This window comes from Octopus sinensis, linkage group LG4, assembly GCF_006345805.1.
Source record: "Octopus sinensis linkage group LG4, ASM634580v1, whole genome shotgun sequence".
Taxonomy (NCBI): Eukaryota; Metazoa; Mollusca; class Cephalopoda; order Octopoda; family Octopodidae; genus Octopus; species Octopus sinensis.
The window spans coordinates 68,077,967-68,088,238 of NC_043000.1; positions in this window are offsets into that span (position 1 = coordinate 68,077,967).

Sequence of the window (10,272 nt, forward strand, 5' to 3'; positions counted from 1 at the left end):
AACTGTTTGGAACAGGATAGCAAAAGAGAAAACACTTATAGGCGAAATTGACCATATTGAGACCGACTGGTCAAAAGAATATTGGTGGAACTTAAAAATTAAAACAACCACCAGGTTAAAACACAACCGGCCAGATACTGATGTGTGGGACCACAAAGAGAAGATCTGTTGAAGAAATCAGCAGCCCTTTTGTCACGAATGTGATTAAAAAAATACAAGAGAAAGAGGGCATATATGGCCCATTGATAAGGAATTTGCAAGTCCAGTATCCAAGATACACTTTCAGCTTCGTACCTATTATTATTATTGGAGCAACAGGATACATACCAACACATCTGAGCAAAGTAAGGCCGAATTTGGGATCTTGGAGAAAGAATAAAAATCCTTAATTCATACGATACAAATGATCACGATATCTGGGACTATGAAAATCAGCAAACCTTCCTAAGATTTAACGGGTATTTGCTTAAAACAAGATGGTTTCCTTCACAACCTTGCTACCAAGTAAGTGGCCGGTCAAAATTTATTCTAAATAAAAGAGGGAGAACATACATACATACATACATACATACATACATACATACATACATACATACATACATACATACATACATACATCGTGGTCAGTCAATAAAAAAGTTGAAGAACTCCAAACACCCAGAATTAGATTTTCTCCTAAAACGTTTAAATGAACAAGCAAAACGTATCATCAGATTTAGATTAATACATCTAACCGAAATGTCGGATTCAAAACAGGTGGCATTATAAAGCCAACCATTGAAGATAATCATCCCACTTCCAATGATGGGCAGACAGAATGGTCGGCTAATTCTAGCAGTAAACAACACACCAACAATTAGCTGAAATCCATATCTATATTGTACAAACGGAAGAACACCAGAAACCTGTGAACGCCTGGGATGATATGTTTTCATAGGCCCATAACCTTAATTTGAATGACAGACCAAACAACACCAGTATAAACAAAGAATTCGATAAATCAGCATTAGGCAGTAAATGAAACAACAAACAAATATTTGCTGACTACAGAGTCCGGAGGTATGAAAGCAACCTACGAAGCCATTAATCTTTTGACATACGTCTCATCTATTACATTACTAGCGATTCGTAAAGAGCTGAATTCACACGACATTAGGACCTGAGATTACTGGTACTTATTTTATCGACTCCGAGAAGATGAAAGGCAAAGTCGACGTCGGTGGAATTTGAACTCAGAACATGAAGACAAACAAAATATCGCTAAGCACTTCGCCCGGCGTGCTAACGATTCCGCCAGCTTGCCGCCTTAATAACAACAACAACAACAACAACAACAATTTGGAGCTTATTACTTTTTCATCAGTACCACGTCCAACCAATCAACTGTCCACGAACGCATTGCTTAAATATCCATTAAGTTTTAGCAGTGTAACACAATTGGATAGTTGATGGGTTGGATGTGGTGCTGATGAAAGAGCAATAACTTCCGAAATATGCATATACACTCATTACCTATATTTTCTATCTTCGATCGTATCGTTTACATAGACGTGTTTGTAAATGAAAGCTCGTAACTTTAAGTGTTGGCTCTGAATTCTATAGTAAATCTAAAGTTTATCACTTAAAAAAGAGAATATTGCACCGTTAACACAAAAAGTAAGATACGGTACTGACTTGTAAACCTTTATTATATTTGGTAATATATTATGGTTGCAAAACGAAATACTGTGTCTTTGCTAGTAATTGATATTTACGTACCAGTTGCCAGTAATGGGTTTAATATGCAAGTTGGTATATCCAATAGTGCTACACCGCTAAACCTTAATGGGTATTTAAGCAATGCGTTCGTGGATAGCTGATCGGTTGGATTTAGTGCTGATGAAAGAGTAATAACTCTTGAAATATGCATACATATCCAATAACTATTTTTTCTATCTTCGATCGCATTGTTTAAATCGACGTATTCGTGTAGAAAACGTTGTAACTTAGATTTCTGGCTCTGAGTTCAATAGAAAATCTATAGTTTATCACTTTAAAATATAAACAATAACAGGCATGTAGGAATAGACAAAACAACGTAGACGATACAACTATTCAAATTATCACATTCACTTCAAATGATAAACCGACTGCTCAGTATGGCAAGTATATTACATAGGAGGATTTGGATTCGTGGATCGTATCAGGTCGATCGTTCGACTAATTCCATGTCATGCAGCCAAATAATCAGGACTTGCAGCTACACATCAACAACGTAATACTAGTTGGGCTTGACTGTTAGGAGTTAAGAGTCATGGTTACCGACACGACCAACTCCTTGTAACATGATACAAACCACCAATCACTCGGCTAGTGGTCGACTGATCCAATTCTCCATACAGACCGTCCCAATATGCAAACGTGATCATCTTACTAAAGGTCAGTAAACAAGTAAAGAAATAACGTTTTTTTTTTCATTTCCTTTTTCTTTTTACACAGAATTCTTTTTCTAAAAATTAGCCAAACCTTTCGATTTCATTCTCTTTAACTTTTTGCCTAAACCAAACATTTATTTTCAGCAAACATAAAATTACGCGCTCATCAACTTCCACAAACAAGCTGTTCCTTTCAAATCTCTTTAAAACTATTCCCTACACGCTCACTGGCTTCCCGAACTCACTCATCTACACCTTACTTATGGCATCGGGGTCATCATCAGCTGCATCTTTCAACTTCTCACAAATCCCGTAACTCCCACTTCACCTACGTAATCCAAGCTACTACTGAAACGCAGGCTACTATTTTAAATAATTTTCACCAATTTCTCTTCCTCTTCTCATTTTCTTGATCGTCCAACTCATCCTCTTCCTCACTCTGTGAACATTCAGACACTAGAGTAATTCACGTCTGCACGCTCGGCAGATCTTCGCCAGTTTAAGCAGATTATCCTCGACAACAGACCAGAAAGTATTACATCTAGCATCATTTACTACAATGTGACATTATTTACATTTAAATGCAGAGCTTTGAAGCTTGTGAAATGCTGTTTACCTGTGAGTTACCAGTGAACCAAACTTTGAACAAAATGCGAGTAACAATGAAGCTAAACAGTACCTGTGTCCCACTGCGATCCACCTACGAGTTTAAAACCGATCATGTATAAGGCAAACCTCAACGTGGTTTCTTGATATACTAGAAATAGCAGCCAAATCGCCGTCGCATTACATCCTACTGTCGGTAAAGTTCCAGGATATTTAGCACCCTTGGCCATTTCTGCAATATGCACCCTTTCTCCCAGCCCTACAATTTGTACTTCCTTTTACCACACCTACACTGTGGGTTTCACTTCAGAATGTTTTCAACAAATCTCTCCAGCTATGACTTTTCTTACATAAACTGAGAAATAAGTACTCTCTCGAGTCTTAGGTCATATTGGGTCATAGAATAAGTTACCAAGTTTCCTTAGCGTATAAGAGACTGAGATCACAACATTCCCTCTGAACAGAACGCCAGTCCGCTGTAGGGTTGTTCATGTATAACTGAGTAGGCTGGAGTAACGTGAAATAATATGTTTTACTCAAGAACGCAACGCACCGCCCGATCGAAACTACGATCTTGCGGGCAGCATCCCAACCATTAGACCATGCGCTTTCACAAACTGATGAGAAAGTAGCTAAACATTACAATTAACATGCACATAATAAATCTATAGAATTATTTCATTATGCATAACATCGAGTAAATCCGTTATATGATTAAATATGAAATGATTCACGCCAAATCATTGTGACAGACCATAACACCAAACGACTCTCACGTTTCCACTCCGCCACACTTCAACCCTGATCTCAATCCTCGGTTATACCTAGAGTGACTTCTACTGCTCCCTTTATCACTGAGATTTCATGTTTTTAATCGGATTAAAAAAAAAGCTTTCTCTCCAAACTTAATCATTAAGCTAATTATTTTTGTCATCAGTATAGGTGTAATTTTAATTAATTAAAAGTTTTGGTTTCTTGAATTAATTCTAGTATGTTAGCACTAACTTAACTACTTGTATCACGCTATAACTGCCTCTTTTCCTGAAACAGCCATCATGAAAATTAATTAATCTCTGTCTGTCTGAGAGTTAATTCTGAATACCAATAAACCAATATACAATATTTATATATTGGAAACAAATCAATAATCTCCACAATTTCCAAATACAGGAAACCAAATTTCCATAAGTTAGACAATTTGCAAGCTTTGAAACTTCTAACACACAGGAGTATAATGAAATATGCAAACACAGACATCTTACAACGACTCAATATGATTTTCATGAATTGGCAGCCTTGTAACTGATATTCTGATTTAACGTTATGAACGTTCGCTATCCGAACATGAGCATATATTTTGTTTATTCTTTTATTCTTGTATTTGTGTCAGTCATCGGAGTATGGCCATGCTAGGATACCGGTATAAATAAAAACATGACGTTACGAGCAATTTAGACTCTGCATCGAGTGCTGATTGAACCAGAGATCATTCAATCGTCCAAGTTCTTATCCACTATGCAATAAAGCAGTGAGACAAAAAAATAAAAAATAATGCAAGACAGACGGCAAATCTCTCTTAAATTATACCCTATCGTCCTTAAAAGGAAAGACATAGAAAATGTAGTTCTACTTCCCTTATCCCACTATGTTATATACGGACATAAGAATTGACTTCCTTTCGAGAGTAAATATGTTGCCTGAACACCTATCGGGATCTTTTCCTTTTGAACGGCAGACAATTTCTAGTTAACTAAACACTTTAAAACTTCGTATATTGGTAGAATGTGTCAAAATAAAACATTTTTTCTCTTGGCTTTCTTGAGAAAATTGTAATTTGTTTGTTTAACGTAGTTTAATTTTTCGAATTTTAACCAATCCTATGCTCTCTTTTGAGCTAAAATCATTTGCTGCGTCTAAAACTGAGACAACATCCTGTAACTAACCCTAAACCTCCCCCCTAGCCCTAACCCTAAAATTTTTTTTCTTAATTGTTAAATTAATTTAATTGTTACGCGTGTAAAAAAAACTAAAGCAATGGAATTAAATTAGTTTAACAATTAAGAAAGAGAAAATTAGGGTTAGTGGGGAGGTTTAGGGTTAGTTACAAGATGTTGTCTCAGTTTTAGACGCAGCAAATGATTTTAGTTGAATGGAGGTAATCGACTGGTTAAAATTGCCGAAATGCTCGGATTTTCAGACGAAATATCTTACAAACTATAGAATTTTCTCAATAAAACCAAGAGAAAATGATGTTTTATAAACACATTCTACCAGTATACGAAGTTTAAAAGTGTTTAGTTAACTAGAAATTGTGTTGACATCTGCCGTTCAAAAGGAAAAGATCCCACATATCGTTCTTGGCCAGTCACTCTTCTTTTCTATCTCTCTTTCTCTTTCTCTTTCTCTTTCTCTTTCACTGTCATTCGCTCGTTTCGATCACATTCTGAGACAAGCGTCAACAGATTCTGTACTCGCACAGGTTTCAACAATCGAGAGATAAACAAATAGATCCTACAGTTGCTGAGAGATTATTCAACCACGGGAAGAATGCTAACAGCTCAGAATCAGTGAACCGAGACATTCTTCGATTCGATATGAATACAAACTTCCACTGTTTTTTTCTAGCATACTCGTTGCATTTACCAACTTTCAATACTCCCTAGAGATTCTTGATATGTTCCTCTATTGTATAACTATGTAATTTAGCTGCTAATTTAAGTGGCTTTATTGTTTATACTCTGCAAGAGTATTATTTTGTATTCAATATGATTTATTGTACCTTTTTTTCATGTGCATACAACTTTACATACAATGGATCTTTTCGGTTTGGTGTACCATGTCCGATTTTATTGAGAATTTCTTCACAGATGTAATTTTCATGCCAATTACGAAAATTTCAACCATATTTTTGGAGAAAATATTAAAATGTTACAAATCTATACAGATCGAATTTGTTTTGTTATTTTAACCAATCAGATCAATTCATTCTCGATGTTATGGACTTCAATAACTTGTTATTTGCGTATGTCCCCATAGCATTATATGGTTAGGGTTAGGATTTAAGGTTAGGGAGTAGTGTTTAGGGTTATGGTAAGGATGTAGAGTTTAGGTTTAGGGTTTCGCTTTAATTCGGAGGAGAAGGGTACCATTTTCTTCCATTAAATATTTTAATTTTTAAAAATTTTGTAACGTTTTTATTAATTTCTAAGAAAATAATTTGATAGTGTGATTGTCATAGTCGAATTTCGAAAAAAGCTAAAAACCAAAAAAAAAAAAAATCATGGCACATTCCATAACAAAGCGATGGTATGTCGAGAATGGATGGATCTCGCTGGCTAAATTTACAAAAAATTTCAGCATGTTTAATTATTAATTTCTCCAAAAATGGTTATGAATTTTCATAATTGGTATGAAAAACTATATGTGTGTGGAAATTTTCAATGAAACTGGAAGTATACACCAAACAGAAAAGATCTCCTACACCTCTATTCCAATTGTTTGATTTCGGTATTAGATTATTGCTTCGGATAGAACGTCTTTCTCCGCTATTGACATCAGCAGAATTGATCAATTTTCTTTCTCTTTGCAGAAAACTGTGAAACAGTGGAATAGTTTGTATAATACTATAAATTACCAGGAGCATAGGCCGGACATTTTCCAACATTCTTTCAACAATCAAAAATGTAGGACTTCCAATAACCATATGCAACGGTCAGTCTTATGATGGAGCAAGCACCATGTCAGGTAAAATATTTGACCTCCAAAGATTAGGGAAGTTGCTTCAATTTGAAATTATTCTAATTGCCACAACTAAACGTCAATATTCAAACCAAACTGCTTTTGGTAACTCTATAAAGTGTCTATACCTTTTTCTTTGGCAATTTACTTCGTCTTTCAGAACTAAAAGAACAACACCATCAAATGGTTAGCACTAATTCCAAAGAAATCTTGTGATGCCAATTGGACACCAAAAAACTTACAAGGATGGAGTCTGGCAGAATGTATCAGCGCTAACAGAAAATTGTTCGCATACGAAACTCACACTGAAGCAAATGATGTAGTAGAAACAATTTATATCTTGGAGTATAGCGCTAAACAAGGTTTTCATTTTATTTATGTAGTTATAGTAGAGTAGTCTAGACATGGTAATGGTTTCTCATTTTTGAAAAAGATATGAAAAATATACGAAATGAGTATAAATCTCAATTCAAACAAGCTTAAAACGAAACAGCTAAAGTTGGTTTTTAAAATGTGTACAGAATACTAGCTACTCTGGGAATGAAAAAGAAAAAGATTCCAAGCTGAAACTGCAAAGAATACAGGAGTATTTGAAGTTCAAAAGAAATTCATTATTGAATCCTACATAATATTCTTGAATTTAACTATAAATATCAAACATTTGATTTGAACATTTTTAAAAACGTCTAAATTTAGTACTCAAAATCCAAAGCGTTTTAACGACACAAATAATGTGAACAAATGAGAATTTATAGCATTCAGATCTCATCCACAGTCAAACTGAAATCGTGCATGAGTTCCATTCATTCAAAGATATATACAAAGAATACAAACAAGTAGTGAACACAAGCAATAAGAAAAATTTAGTGTCGAGAAAATGTCAACCGTATATTTAAATTAATGACCACTAATGACGTGTGTTCTATTTATCAAAACCCGTCCCATTGTACCACATTATATTCTGACCTTGAAAATTACTAGCGCACTAGCGGAACAATCCTCCAGTCGGCTAAGATACATAAAGCCCTACCTTCATTGTGCAATGGGTGAGGATAAATTGTCTGTGTTAGTTTTGCTCTTATTTGAAAAAGACTTGGTAACTGAAGTGGATAATAATGAAGTAACAGATAACTTTGCTAAAGTAACGCTAAGGCAAAAGAAACTGTTGCAGATTTATAATACAGTTTTCATATTGATAATTTGTTTCCATTTTATATTAAAATTCAAAATAATTTAACATCGTGTTTTTTTTTTTACTATGCCTTAAAATTTATGAGCTTACAGCGAAACTGTTGGATTTTCATTTTAACTACAAAATAACGATTACGTACTTCCATAAAAGTGGTAGCTTTCTTGTGCTTCGATTTTAGTGGTTGTAAAAGCAAAATAAAAATGTATCCTGGCAGCCTTTTACGTGATCGCTCCCCCTACCTTTAGAATCTAGTTACATCACTGTACGGAATGACTTTTGATCATACACCTCTATAATCAGGACTGCTTTGGAGATAAATAACGAAGATGACGACGACAACAACAACAGTCTTTCAAAGATTGGTATGTAGTTAAGGAATTCGCTTCGCAACTATGTGGTTTCACTTTCAATATCACTATGCCACACATTGACAAATGTCTTCTCTAGTCTCGAGTCGATCAATACATTGTGAGTAAAATTTGGTCGACGGAAACTGTTCGGAAGCCCGTCTTGTGTGTATGTGCGCGCGTGCGTGCACGTATCCGCGTTTATATTTCTTTATGTTCCATAACTTCGCGTTTGATAAATAGAGATCAATAAAATAAGTATGAAATTTAAATGTAAATACTGAAGCTGATGTAAATAATTAAACCTTTGAGGGTGGTGCTCAAGCATGAGCGCAGTCTTTTAACTGAAATAAGCAAAACATTAAAAGGATATGAAATGGGTTCTGAATATTACCAGACAATCTATTTGTTGAAATGTAGTGAAGACAGAAACATGTGATAAAGTTAATAAACCCATTCACTCTATAAATGATAAATTATGACATTAATACAATTATTTAATTCGAATATATTTGTAACAGAAACTTATAGATTCCTGTAATCCGATTGTTTAGTCTACATTTGTGTAGCTAATTAGACCACCTAATAACAAAACGGCTTAACATGCGTCAAGGTTATGAACACATGAATGGAGCTCGAACAGTCAATGTTGCTGTTGCTTAGACCCAAGTCTGCCCTGGTTGAGTAGATCTATGATTAATGTCCTGACCGTCCCATTTATTTCTAAGGCCTTGAGCATTTAGGATTACATTATCCTGTACGTCCGTCTTCATTTAAAATGATGTAGTATGATTTGTGGGAGATTTGGTTACTATTTCTAGCAAATTGAGTGAATATATAATGATTCCTTCATTGGCTCGTGTTGATGTTTGATTTCGAATCAACTATTGTATTTAAATGGGATTGAAGCTGTAGCTTAGCTCTAGGCCCTAATCGAGCAAACTTATGGCCAAAGGTACTCCAGTGTTGACGACCTCATCTTGACAAAAAAAAAAAAAAAGATACTATAAGGGTGTGTTATTCGAAAAAGAAAACAGGTTGAACGACCGGATTGATGCTTTCTCTTTGAATATACGGGGCAAAAAGAAACATTGTTAAAATAAGGAAGGAATGGAAAATCGAGTTGATTTCTTGATTTCATCGAAGTTTTGTAGCCTAAATAAGTCTATTTACGTAATTTAAAATTTATAGAAATGAAGATAGGCATGGTTCATGGGATGCTATAACTACCCTTCAACCTCACATGTGACTGTCGTCTGCAATACGCACTATTTATAATAGGTATGTTTTTATTTTATCAACTGTATAAAGCTTTATCTATTGTTGTAGCGTAACATGAAAAAAAACATAAGAGAGAAAGAGAGAGAGAGAGAGAGAGAGAGAGAGAGAGAGAGAGAGAGAGAGAGAGAGAGAAAGAGAGAGATAGGTGTGTGTGTGTGTGTGTGTGTGTGTGGATTTTAGTAAAACGAAGTGGTCGAAGAAATCTAGTAAAAAAATTTGAGATTTACAAATACACACACATGAATGCATGAATTTCTCATTACCCTTTGGCATGTTCATTAAAATTCAACCAGAAGAAGTAACTCTTAAACCTATGTTTATATAGGTGAATAAGTTGTATATGTATGCACCTTTTTGTTTTATTTACAGATTCTTAATTTACTTGCCCTCTCACCCTTCCTCTCGCCAGCTTATTTATAGAAACTCTGGGATGGCTGGCTGGGTGGAAATGGACTTCAGCTTCTTGATACTTTAGCTTAGGTGAAATTTGAGGAAGTTTGTAAGTTCTGTTATCCTTTCGTTAATCAAAATTCCTGAGTTTAATTCTTGGCATTTTTTTACTTTCGCGCCGATGTAGCTTATTTGTTTATCTTGTGGATCAGATCCAGATTTTTATCTATTCCACACATATGAGATTTTAAACATTAACGGAAATATCTGATTTACTTTTCTCTAACGTAGTTAAAGATCAGAA